This window comes from Arvicanthis niloticus, chromosome 18 (assembly GCF_011762505.2).
Source record: "Arvicanthis niloticus isolate mArvNil1 chromosome 18, mArvNil1.pat.X, whole genome shotgun sequence".
Taxonomy (NCBI): Eukaryota; Metazoa; Chordata; class Mammalia; order Rodentia; family Muridae; genus Arvicanthis; species Arvicanthis niloticus.
Window position 1 is genome coordinate 25292283 of NC_047675.1, and position 13603 is coordinate 25305885.

Consider the following 13603-nt stretch of genomic DNA (forward strand, 5'->3'; position numbering starts at 1 on the left):
CTTTATTTCATTTTTGACCTTAAATTTTCCTGTCCACTTCCCCCTTCCATATTATCTCATATAATCCTCCCCATTTCTCTTCAAATTTATGTTTTTTTCAATAATTATTATTGTATAATTATATCTATATACCTCTATCTCTCTATATATATGTTTATGTACATATATATTTTTACATATATTCTTAAATATAACTTTTGTAGATTTATAATGTTACTAGTATGTATATGTTATTACAGCTGATCATTTGCCACTGCCTATCAATTGTACTTTCCCTTGGAAAGACTGCATCTCTGACTCCAAGTTTCTTCAGCTTCCTACTGTTCTTTGCATAGGGTTGATGCCTTGTATGCTTTTACTGGCCCACTTTCTCATGCCCATTTGTACTGTCCTAGTTCATCTCATGTTTGAAAACAGTTGTCCTTTTAACCACAAATAAGCTTAGTATCCATCTCTCATTAAACAGACAAACAAATAAAAAATCTTTTCAAGAGACTGAAAGAAATAGAGAAATCATTGCTCACATGTATATGTGTTTAGGGATTGAGTAAAACATATCAGGGATCTCATTCCTAGAAAACACTGATTCTTTGCAGTAGCAATTTATTGCCTGCCAATAGTTTTTCATCTAAGGGTAGGGCCCCGTGTGATTTCTCCCATCATGTGACATGTCAATTGTAATCACTACAGAAATCTTATTTAGGCAACAGTGGCACTTTTATATTGGAGTTAAGCAATAGTTCACTACTTGCACTTAAAATCTTCTCAGTATGAGGAAACTCATACCTGGTACTATAAATTTAGCTGACTACTAATACCTGAAGGAGTCATCAACTCCAGAGACCGACTGATATCTGACACTTTCCAAAACAAGTACAAATTTATCTCTGTTCTAAGTATTTATCTTATGCTCACAGATAAATTAAGCTTTCATCCCCCATCAAAGAAGCTAGTTTTAACAGCAAATAGAGACTTTTACAGAAATCCATATCTAGTTCAAGTTCATAGATAACAATGAATAAGCATGCCTAGACTTATATATCCACAGCACAACTCCTAAGGCTCAAGCATCATCATGCATGATGGGCAGGAAAGATTGAAAGAGTCAGAAAACGTGGATGCTTACTGTACCAAGCGCATGACAGATGTTTCAGAGACTGGAAGAGTGTTGGGGGCTGACTTTTAGCAGAAAGCAGCTGTCAGCTTTGCAGCCATCTTGAGCCATATACCCTGACATGAGACTTGGATTACAATAGCCTACAACAGCTGAGCACACTCTGATAACATCTTGCTTTAGATACCCAGGACTTTCCCTGGGTGTGTGAGATTAAAGGTGTGTGAGATTAAAGGTGTGTGACTTAAGAGTGTGACCTAGAGATCAGATTTAGAGACAAGACCTAAGGGCATGATTAAAGGTGTGACTTAGAGGCATGGCTTAGAAGTGAGACATATAAAGGCGAGAGGCAGACAGAAGAGAGATGAGAGAATCAGACACTTTAGAGCGTACAACAGAGTAGACATTAGACACTAGGAAGAGAACAAGATGAGTACAACTAGGAACTAGGAACTAGGAACTAGGAACTAGGAACTCAAGACTTGGGACTTGGACTAGGAAGAGAGACTGAAGAATAAACAGGATTGAATCGCACTCTGTCTGGTCTCCATTCTTCGAGTCCGCCCTCACTCTCTCTCTTGCTGAACACCGACCCGCAGACCAGAGCGGCAGCTTGGGCCGGGATACAGTGGCCGCCAAGTGTGGAGTGGAGAGGGCTGCAACATTTTTGGCAGCCCAAAGTGGGCCAGTGTAGGCCCCAACAGAAGAGGACTGCCTATTCCTTACAACAGAGAATCGTATGCCTTCACGTTGGTGATGAGAAAAACCTCAAGTACTGTACAAGAAAATTTAAAGCTCTTATCTGGTGAATCATCTCTCTAGCCATTTCACGTTAAATATTTTAAATAATCAAATTTATTTTATGATTGAAAACCTTTGAGAAATCCTTATTGTGTCAAAATTTGTGAATTCTAAAAAAAAAAAGTCTTCTAACGGGTCTTTTAAATTATGCATTTCAAATTTAGGAGAAATTTAAGAAGCTAGTGTTGTAAAAAACTTTCTAAAGGGAAGGATATCTTCCTGGAGGAGGTAGTGGCTTCAGAGGCTGCATTTGAGAAGCATAGAAGGACATCATGGGAAGGAGCAAATGGTTTCAGCTGGTCAAAGAAGATGTGCTGAGTTTTAGAAATATAACTGCTATCACAGCTCAATTGTGGAAAATTAGTACGTCTAAATGTGTCTGTGTTAGTCACTGGCATTTGAAACAAATGTTTTTTTTTTTTTGGTTTTTTTTTTTTTTTCTGTTTTTGGAAATGTTAGATACTATATATTTTTCTAAACAACTGAAACAGAGGGCTGTTGTTCCCATGATATAACCATTTCACTTGTGATTTCCCATTTATTTATTTATTTATTTATTTACTCACTTTACATCCTGGTTGCTGACTCCCCCATCCTCATCTCCCCATACTCCATACCCTATTCCCTGCCCTTTTCCTTTAGGAGGGAGGAGAACCCCTCCTCCCTGTGTTCTAGGACCCAGGCACATAAAGTCTCTACAGGGCTAGGCCAATCCTCTCCTACTAAGGCCAGACAAGGCAGCCCAGACAGAGGACCAGATTCCACAGACAGGCAATGACTTTAGGTGAAAAGAAAAACCCTCTAAAAGATGGAATATTTACCTTGCTCACAGTTTTAGAGGTGTCAGTCTATGGTTCTTGGCTGAGCTGAGGCAGAGTATTGTGGTAGCAGAAGTGTGGGGTAGAAGAGGATGGCTATCTCAGAGGATGCAAAACAATGACAGTAACACTGTAAGATAACTTTCCAGATGCACTTTGTGAACATCCTTCACCTTGGCCTTTTCCCCCAAAGTCTCTATCACCTCAAGGACAGCAACATCAGACAGTGACCAAAGTTTCAAGATCTGATACTAGACTAGGTTTTTCATGTCCTGATCATAACCGTGTCAAGAAAAAAAGAAAGAGAAAAAGAAAAAAATAGATGAACAGCAAGATTAAAACAGGCCTGATTTGCTTTGCTTTAGGAGTGTATTAATAAGACAATTATGGATATATTTTACTCATACCTTTAATGTTTTTTATTTTATATATGTGTGTGTGTGTGTGTGAATATGTGTATATGTATATATTGTATATATGTTTTCTGGGCTGACAATTCTTACATGAATTTTAAAATAATATTTTGTGAGTTTAAAGGAGTCATCTTTAGTTGTATTTTCAGTCCTGATATTGTCTTAAATCTATTTTAAAAAGAAAATACTCTAGTACTTGCCAAGGTGGCTCGTGTGTCAACCTTAGAGAGCAAAATCCTTAATTAAGGCTCAGATCAGCCAGAGTAAAGCAGCAATCTTTCCCATATTGATCTGGATAAACTGCTTAGGAGAGTGAAAAAGCCTTTGTCTCTGTTTATTTTCCTTACACAGCCAGAAGTTGAATTTTCAATGCTTGGACTGCAGCAAAACAAACGGGTTTCATTCCACAGTACACAGAGATCGCCAATCACCTTCAGTCTTTACTCCTGGACATTGAATAAAGCGGTAGCCACTCATCAGACAGTTTCTCAGATTCAGCATGTTTTCCTTGGTCAATATCTCCAGAGACCTTGGTGTTACAACGTTGGGTCAGAAGGTGCTCTTGAGGACAATATAAAGACAGACAATTAAAGTTCTGAGTCAAACAGTCAAAGAGCTGGGCTATGTTGCTTTTGGGGACACAAAAGTGAATGACATAAGTGCCAGAAGAAATTTCCCTGCACACCCACACAGACTGTCTCGGTCTGAGTATTATTTAGTCAAAATTAAACCATACCAAACACTTTGCATTTGTGAAAAAGTTAAGGAAACCTCCTGTTATTTAGTCAAGTAATCATGGTACTGCTTTTAACAAAACTATAGGGGCTTTATTTGGATTAGAGATTGTCTTTAATGTATTGAAATCTGGGTTTTTCTTGGTGAGGAGTAAAAACTCACATTAACATACTATCAAAACTTAAGAAACAGTGGTGTAAAGTTACCCAAAGTATTAGTTACTCTGCGTTGACTGTGATAAAACATCATAATCAGAAATGACTCAAAAATGATTTATTTTTGAGTATATTTTCAAGGTGAGAGTCCATAATTGTGTGAGTGTGTGCACGTGTGTGGTGAGTACTGTGCTAGGCAACTGAAGCGGGAATCTGAGAGTTCTCATTTTCATTTGTTGCTGAAAATAGAATAAACTGGAAATGGAGTAAGACTAAGAACTCTTAAAACCTTCCTCTATGATTTGATTACTCTTTCAAGATGGTACCGCTTCCCAAACAGCACCACCAACTAGAGACCTACTGTTGAAATACCCGGGTTGATGGTGAAATTTGTCATTCAAAATACCTTAGGTTTCTAGTTTCAGAGTCTAACAAGAGATGCCCGAGTTAAAAAAAAAAATTGAAAAGTGAATCTGTCTGAGTGCCTGAGATGTGTAAATGTTTTAAAAAAGGTTCTCTACTTCATGTTCTGTTCACTTTCCATTCTCCTATCCAACCTATAGAAGATAGTTTTAGCCAGATATACAAAGGAGATGCATAGTACAAATTAGGCTTATACCGTGTCATTGCTTGGTCAAAACCGACTCTAAAATCTGCCAATCATTGAATCAGCATCTTAAAAAAGCTTTATATTCCAAAACACTTTCAACAATTTTGTTTTAATACCATTAGCCAGAAAGGATTTCAAAGAATACATCTCACAATATCCACTTTTATGAGAAAAAGGTCATAATAAGAACAGCATGAAAACAGTTAATTCGTGAATGAGCTTATCAAAAACTTTCTAGTTCCAGCAGAGAAATTATTTAGACTTAGTTTATTTAGTTTGATAATGGGATCATAAATTCAGTTTGATTAAAAGTTATGGATAAATGGAATGATACCAGGGCTGTCCTTAAAATTTATGTCATGTAGGCTTGGTAACATTAATGTGAACATCACCAACTTCAATGACCTTGATTTATGAAGATGTTTAAAAAGATTGGAGTATTGGTTGTTTTCATTACAGATTTAGAGAGTGCTAGGCTATCATGAAAAGATTTTTGTGATAACTCTCACAATAGAATTATATTTTCAGTTTTATTTCAAAACAGTGGGAGGAGATACAAAGATATTAAACAGATTCTGCCTTGTGGAATTTAAAGTACAGAGTGTTAGACACATATGACTCTGCCCTTCATGACTGAGATACTCATTTCTATTGGTGGTAATGCTGAGATTGGTAATTCACAGCAGAGTCCTACAACAAGGAAGTTGTGTTTGGTTATGGTGTGCATTCTTCTTCAAAACTACCCACCCCCAGAAAGAAACTATATCTAGTAGAGGTTTTAATATGATTTGATCTGTTGCCTTCAGGACTGGAAAGATGGCTCAGTAGTTAAGAGCAGTGACTACTTTTCCAGAGGTCCTGAGTTCAATTCCCAGAAACCATATGGTGGCTCACAATCATCTGTAATTGGATCATGTAAATTAAATAAATAAATCTTTTTAAAAAGTGTATTATCTTCATTTGAAAGTACTGAAAGATTATCCTATCTTCAGAGGAATTTGAAGTATTGGCTGAGTTCTCTTTTGGGACTGCACCACCACCTCTTAGCTTCTCTCTGCTCCAAGTTCAGCATATATTTTTTTTTTGGTGCCTGCAATGAACATTTAGTCATATATTGGAACTTTGTGAGCAACACACTGAAAAAAACTAATGAAAGCATATTAGTTGCACAAAGATCCAAGTGGGAGGCTTAATGTCAGTTTCAATATGATGACATTTCAGAATCATCATGAAAACTAGCAAACCTCTAGTTGGTTCTCTGATTGATTTTATAGAGTAGGTTTATTGAGATGGGGACTCACTCAAATATGGGCAGCATTATTTTTTTAGACTGGTAAAGGAGAAAAAAAAATTGAACAAGCACATCCACTGCTCCTTGCTTCTGATTGAAGAGGAGACACTAAGGGATGCCATACCCTTCTGTTGTTAGGACTTCCGACCATGACTGACTGGAGCCAAAACAAACTTTTTCTTCCTTCATTAACACTTCTGTTGTCACAAGTCTTGTCACAGTGTCAAGAGTGTCAAGAAAATATGCACTGAAAGGCATTATATATATTTTTACCATTCTGAAATACATGTATCAGAAAAGTCACCATCACTTCTTTTAAGTACTGTTATATTTGATATGTTTTTCTGACTAAATAACATTTGGTTACATTGATCTAGAACCTACTGTTTATACATTCAGCTATTTTTGGCTTTGACTCACAGGAGAATAGTGCTGTGGTAAACATTCCTAGGCAAAGTTTTGTTAGTCCTTTTGCAGGTTTTTAAGTTTATGAATAGACATGACATCATTTACTGACAGTATTTTAAAGATTATCCTCCTGATGGCGACATCATTGTATCTTAGATTCTCATTTATTTCGTGGCTACTGATTTTTTCACATATTTTGTTTCATTTATAGCATTTGTGGATCTTTGCTGATGTTGAATGTGGGGTGTTTTTTCTTTGACTTTTTACTATGTTATTAAAGATATTTGTTATTGTCTTATTTTTGTTTTTATTTGTTTGTCTTTTATATATCTGGACTATATTACATGATACCTAGCAAGCAACAGAAACAAATTAAAGTACTTTTTGACAACATCCAACGTATATCATGAGTACAAAGTATGAAAATCATCACAAAATAGAATATTGGAAGAAGGAAATGTTCAGGCACAATATCTTAGTCATTTGAGAGGTTGTAGGACTATTCTAATAAATATAAAATCATTATATACCTTTTTTGTACATTATCAATATTACATGAAAATTGGTGATAAAGAACAAAAGAAAGTCAACAATTAAAACAAAAGTTTCATTTCTAGCACCCACATGATACTCACAGGCTAGTCCAATTCTGTTTCCCTCTCTGGTCCCTACAGGCACTGCATGTACATTGTACACAAACACACCAGCAAGCAAAACACACATAAACACATAAAGTAATAAATTAAATATTTTTAAAATAATTGAAACCCCCAAGCCCTGGGGAGATAGCTCATGAGGTTTGAGAACTTTCTCTGCAAGCATTAGGACCTGAGTTTAAATAACCAGCATCTACATAAAAATTTGAGCATGTCTATACATATCTGAAACCTCAGCACTGAAAGAAGGAGACAGGTTAAGAGAGCTCAATGACCTGACAGAGTGTTCAAAATGGTGAGTTTCTTCTTCCTTGTAAGAACAAGTTTCAAGGCAACAGGGGAGAAAATGATGGAGTAAGCCACCTGATACAGTGCTCTCGCTTCCAAATATATGTCCAAAGAAGCATACATCCATACCCTTGTATCCACCATTAGCAGGGAGAGAAGAAGGATAAAGGGGAAGAGGGAAAGGAAGGGAAGGGAAGGGAAGGGAAGGGAAGGGAAGGGAAGGGAAGGGAAGGGAAGGGAAGGGAAGGGATAGGAAGAGAGAAAAAAGAGAAGAGAAGAGAAGAGAAGAGAAGAAAAGAGAAGAAAAGAAAAGAAAAAAAGAGAAGAAAAGAGATAGGAGGGTGAGAGTGCGTGTAATGGCTGTTCCTGTTTGTCAACTTGACTACGTCTGGAATGAACTATAATTCAGAATTGGTGGACTCACCTATGAACCAGATCTTGATGCTGGATCTTGACATGGATATCTTGAGGCATAGTGGCCATGAAAAGCGTAGGCCCAGGCAAAGTAGTATATTCCTTTAATCCCAGGAAATTGAGGCAAGGAGATCTCTGAGTTCAAACTGTACTATTATGTGTAATAGTCTCTAGTATGATGCTTCTTCCTGATCAAACAGAATTGCTGACCGTGGGCCTTGATAACAAGTCCTAAAGTAACTGCATGATTATTCTACAGATCATAACATTTCCGATGTTTTATATGATTAGAAGGAATTAGTCCTTGGGTGAACCTAAATTATCTAAAACATACACATAGGGAAGAGCTGAAAGTGCAAGAAAATGTCATCGAGTGCTGAGATAGAACCCCATTCTAATACATGAACCCATTGCTCCATGGGCACTTCTCTCAGCTTGACTGAAACTACTAGGGAGAGCATTATGGCAACTGTTGGGAGTAGTGGACACATATGCTGGCTTCTTAAGCTAGAAGCCTTCCTGTTGAACATATTGCCATACTACAGTCTTATTTAGGATCACCTTTATCTATTGGGAGGCCATGACAACCCCTCAGTGCCTCAGTTTTGAATTTTGGAAGGAAAGAAATAACTGCAGCAGAGGTAAATACAAGCAGGGACCATGGGACGTGTTGAACGTTAGTTAATCTAGAATTGAATGACAGGGAGCTATGAAGGGTTCAACAGTAGATGGACCTATGTGGTTGAGAATTTGAAATAAATACAGCACGAATGAAGCACACTGATAAAGAAAACTGACAGTATCAGTTTTCAGATTCTGGATATAGACTGATGGGATAATGAGAAAATAGTCCTATGATGGCTCATGATTTATGGAAAACAGTCAACAATTAGAAATTCCAAGATTTTGTGGCAAACACAGAAATCCACAACCTACAGAAAGAGGGAGGAAGTGAGATGCCCAAGAGAGAGAACTGTAAAATATATCAAAATAAAAAGTACTCATTGGCAAAATAGCAATGGTTTTGAAATTAATAATATTTAAATGTTCTTTATATGATTTATTTTTATATGTGTGTGTCTGTGTATGCCTATGCTGTATATGAATATAGTGTTCATGAGGTCAGACAAGTGAGTCACAAATCCTGAAGCTGGAGTTACAGATGTATGAGCCACTTAATATGGATTATGGAAAGCAGACTCCCATCCTCTGCAAAAGCATTCAGCACATGTAACCTTTGAACTGTACTTTCAGCCTTTTAAATACATTCCAAATCATGTATTTCATTCTTAGCAAATATTCAATGTATGGTTTTGTTAAAAAATATTATATATCACTTTCTTGCCATTTATCTACAATTTAACCATGACTTGTTAATTGCTTTGCCAATGCTACCAAGTTATACTCAAGTATAGAGTTTTGTGTTCATGTTTAACCTTTCGTAACACTGCCTTAGAAAATACAACTTAAATTTCTTATATTTCTCAGCATCACTTGATAGTTGTACAAGTAGATTTTTACATATATGCAGCTTAGAAAACATTTACTAAAACATAAATAGCATTTAAAACCTACAAATATGCATAATATATTTTCAGTTACCTATCTAATAGATTATAATTTTCTTAATAAGTCTTACTTGTTTTTAAATAAAAATAGAAGCATTTTTCTGAATAAATGAGAAGATTTTAGTTTTTTTCCTTTGCAAAGTGTCTGTTCAGGTCTGCTTTTTCTGTTTTACTTCTTGAATTCTGGGTATTTTCTTATTGATTTATATAACTTTTCTATATTAATAAAGACTTTGTCAGTTTGTCACATTTGCTAGAAATACTTTTGGCAGCCCTTTTTGAAGTCAACTTTTTATAGCTTTTTGTTGATGTGTTGCTTTGTGATGGCTTCTTTATTTCTAAATTTAAAACTGTATCCACATGTCAGAAAATTTTCTCCACAGTACATTCCATTTTCTACTAGTTATCTATGCTTTCATCTTAACACTGAAATATCTTCCTTCTGAAATATTCTCCTCTCTGTACCAAGTCCATCATTATAGATTGAAGATACTAAGGTAAGAGAGAGAAAATAAATGTGCTAATCAACCCTCTTTAGCCTCCTCTCTCCTCTACTTACCAAGTAAGGATTCCAAAACATACTCTGTATAAAATTCTAACAAGAAATCAAATGATATTTTACATAAATTTTAGAAGAGATAGTTTTATTTGATCAAACAAACCCTATATATAATATGATAGGGGAAAGGAGAAAAACACCTAGAACCCAGCCACATGCTGCAAATCTATTCTCATTAGCCTCGGGCAGTTAGACATCTCCTTCTTTTCCAAGTTCAGGGCATCATATTTATAAAATAAATGTATCTACATCTTGAGTGACTCCTGGGATGTTAATAAGATGACCAGTTAAATCAGAAAAATTACGAATAGATATACAGCTCACTTTTCATACATAACTTGCTCAAAGAAGATAGGCTACAGGTTCGGGAGGACAAAATAATGCATTCCGTATTACTTTAACAAGAAAAATATGAGTAAATCAACAGGGGAGAGGAAGGAGAGGGAATGATGTGATTCTTTTTTTAAAATATCCTGTATGTCAAACAGCATTTCTCACACCATTATCAACACCATTTGAAATTACTCAAATGGAGTCTTACTTGTTCGAGAAGAACCAGCAGGTCTGCTAACAGCTGTGGGGACCCCTATCTAATTTCTCTTTGAAGACTTGAAACTCAGCATCCTATTCTCTTCTAAGACTTCAATGCACTGTAGGATTAAAGTAAAAATAAAATGTGAAGATGGAATGGTGTTTTATAGAGAAAAATGATTGACCAATCCAGACATTAGATCATTCATCTTTATTCTTCCAAGGTAAAAAAGTCTTGGATTTCATAGGAAAAAGTTTGACAATGATATGAGGAACTTTATCCAGCTCTTGATGTAAATAATAAGAATCCTTGCAAGAAAAAGTAGTGGGAGTGTCTGTACAGCCAGCTAAGCTTAGCATATCACACTGCATACCCCCTTCCTGCACCATCACCTGCTGAAGGTGATGAAGACACCTTCCTGAGGAAGACAATGCTATTTTGACCATGGAGATTTACCTTAGTTTTCTTTACAGCTCTCAATGCTGAGTGGAGAAACTTTCCATTTCTTACTCCCGTGAATGCTATCAGTTTCCTAGTGCAATTAAACTCAATCGAGATATATTAAAAATTAATTTGTAAAACAAAGTAAGTTGTTTTTATCTTTCTTTAGTTATCTGATTTATTTTTTTCAGTGTACTAAGATTCTAAGATTATTTTTAGCTTCTGTGATACACTTAAATTAACTTTTAGTATCGTTTAATAAATAAAAGCCCTAAATAACAAAAACTTTTCAAGAAAATATTTGGATTTGTTTGGTAAAACCAACAACCACCTCTGAAAAATCTGGCTATTTAAAAATAATAGTAGTAATAGCTCAAATGAAACATAAATGTATACAAAGACTAAAGAAGTATTAAAATAAACTATAAGAAATATGCTGATTTAAGATAACAGTTCATGTTTTTGATGTCAAATGAAAATTAATTAATACTCTGTGTTTTAATTAGTTCCTTTTGCTTTTTCAGAATATAAAATAACATATCCTCAAAACAAAATTAAAGAATAAGAAAATTCTCAATTATAAGCTAAGATTCAAACTTTCACAAAGTTTATATCAAACAGTAACAATCTTAAAAGCACAGGGTATAAGAAAGTGTCTTTATTATGTTCATGCCTTTGAATGTAACTGATATTTTTAATGATTTTAATTTTAATTTTTTTTTTTTTTTTGCTGCTTATTATCTGTCTGAGTCTCTTTTCCCATTGATCTAGTAAAATATCCTGTCCAAAGTAACTCCAGGGAAAAGTAATTCTCTTTCAACTCCTAACTGAAGACAGGGATATGAAAGTGGCAAGAGTTTGAGGCAGCTCTTGTCTTTAAATTTACAATCAGGAAGCAGAAGGTAATGATGTTCCATGTTCAACTAGGTTTCTCTCTTTTACACAGTTGAGAACCAAGCCCACAAAGTGATACCCTCTTATGGTTTGAATCTGTTGAGCTCAGCTGATCCCACAGTGGAGCTTGGTGTTTAATAATCACTGACAGTTATAGCTCAGAACATTTCTCCTAGGTGAGTATAGATCCTGTCAAGTGATAACATAGCAATAGGCATGAAATTATCGTTTGGGCCCTAATTGTGTGATTACTACACTATTTCACGTACAACTATAGATATTAACCTGAACACTATGTTCTAATATATATCAAACATAAGATTACTTATTTTTCTTTGAAATGCTAGAAAAACAATTGTCAGTGTGCACATTACATGGATTTATTTGAAAGACAAAATTATTGAAAACTACAAACTTCTTGGACAAACATAGAAATATATTTTTCTTAGCATATGACTATTACAAAATAGATTTTATTTATTTATAATAAAGGACACAATGTTAGTGAAGTTGTTTGTGTTTTTCAGCATATTTTAAGAATAAGACTGTTTTAGGTGATACATTTTAAATGTAAGTGGAAATAGAATGAGATTTTACTGGGAAAATGTTTTCTTTTTGGACAGATATCTACTTTTTAATAGGTAATAAAATTGTAAAAACTATCAATATCCACCTAATATAGTTGTCTGAGCAATGAAGAGCCATTGGATGCTATCTGGATTCAACACAAACACTGCATGTATGCACACACAAGCAAGTCTACATGTATGTAGTTATTCACTCCCCACTTGAGATGCAATGCACTGACTTAGAAGCATTTTCATGATATATCACGAGAAATTGCCTTTAGCACATTGCTCTGTATGCATGTCTGTGGGGGTATTATCATGATTACTAATTTATATAGGAGTGGCCAGAACACTTTGCCCCCAAAGAAAGGAGGTGGTCCATGGTTTTAAAAGGTTTATTGTCATGGCAGAAAGTGGATGAAGCTGTACCCCATGTCCTCAGCGCTGGCCTGAGGCTAAATACCTTTTGTAAGTAGGAGGAGGGTCTGGCAAAGAATGTTTAATTGGCTACATCCTCTGGCTTTTAGGTATCTCATTAATATGGAGATCTCTTGATGCTCTGTGGCCTGTAGTCATGCCCTCTACCTGTGCTACCCGAAGGCCACAAAACTTTCTTTGGGAGGGGCTGTGGATGGCTGATGCTAAGTGAAAGAAACCAGGGCCCAGGAGTAAGGCAGAACTCCTACTATCCCTTTAGGGTCACTGGGGTTTGAGGCCTGCTCTCGACCAGGTACCCAGCTGACTCTCACAGCCCACCGTCCCACAATGCACTATCAATTTTTTGGCAAATAAATAAACCTTTCCTTCTTTTGTTGTTTGTCATGATGTCTATCAGAGCAACAGAAAGACAACTAGAATATTTTATTTCTACTTGAGTATTTGAATATTTACTTAACTCTTATGGTAGGTTGAATAGTGATATAACTAATATATCCCTTGATTCCAATGCCTGGAAAATGCCTATCATACCATTATATATTATATATGTGTATATATACATAATAAATATATATAGCTATATATAATATATATAGTATATATTATACATATATACTATATTATATATATGCATATATATTATACTAACATTGATTGGTACTGAATTTATATTTTAACTATCAATATAATTATGATATGAAATTGAAGGGAATCATATAAACTATGCATATGAATCTTAATGCAAGAATAAGTGACACTTTAAGAGAAAAATGAGACAGATTCAATGGAAAAAGTATGTAATCCATAGGAGAAACAAGCAGAATTGTGAAGGATCCAAAAGAAAAAAATATAAAACACAGCAGAGTTGGGCAAGGACTCTTAAAGACCCTGTAAAGAGA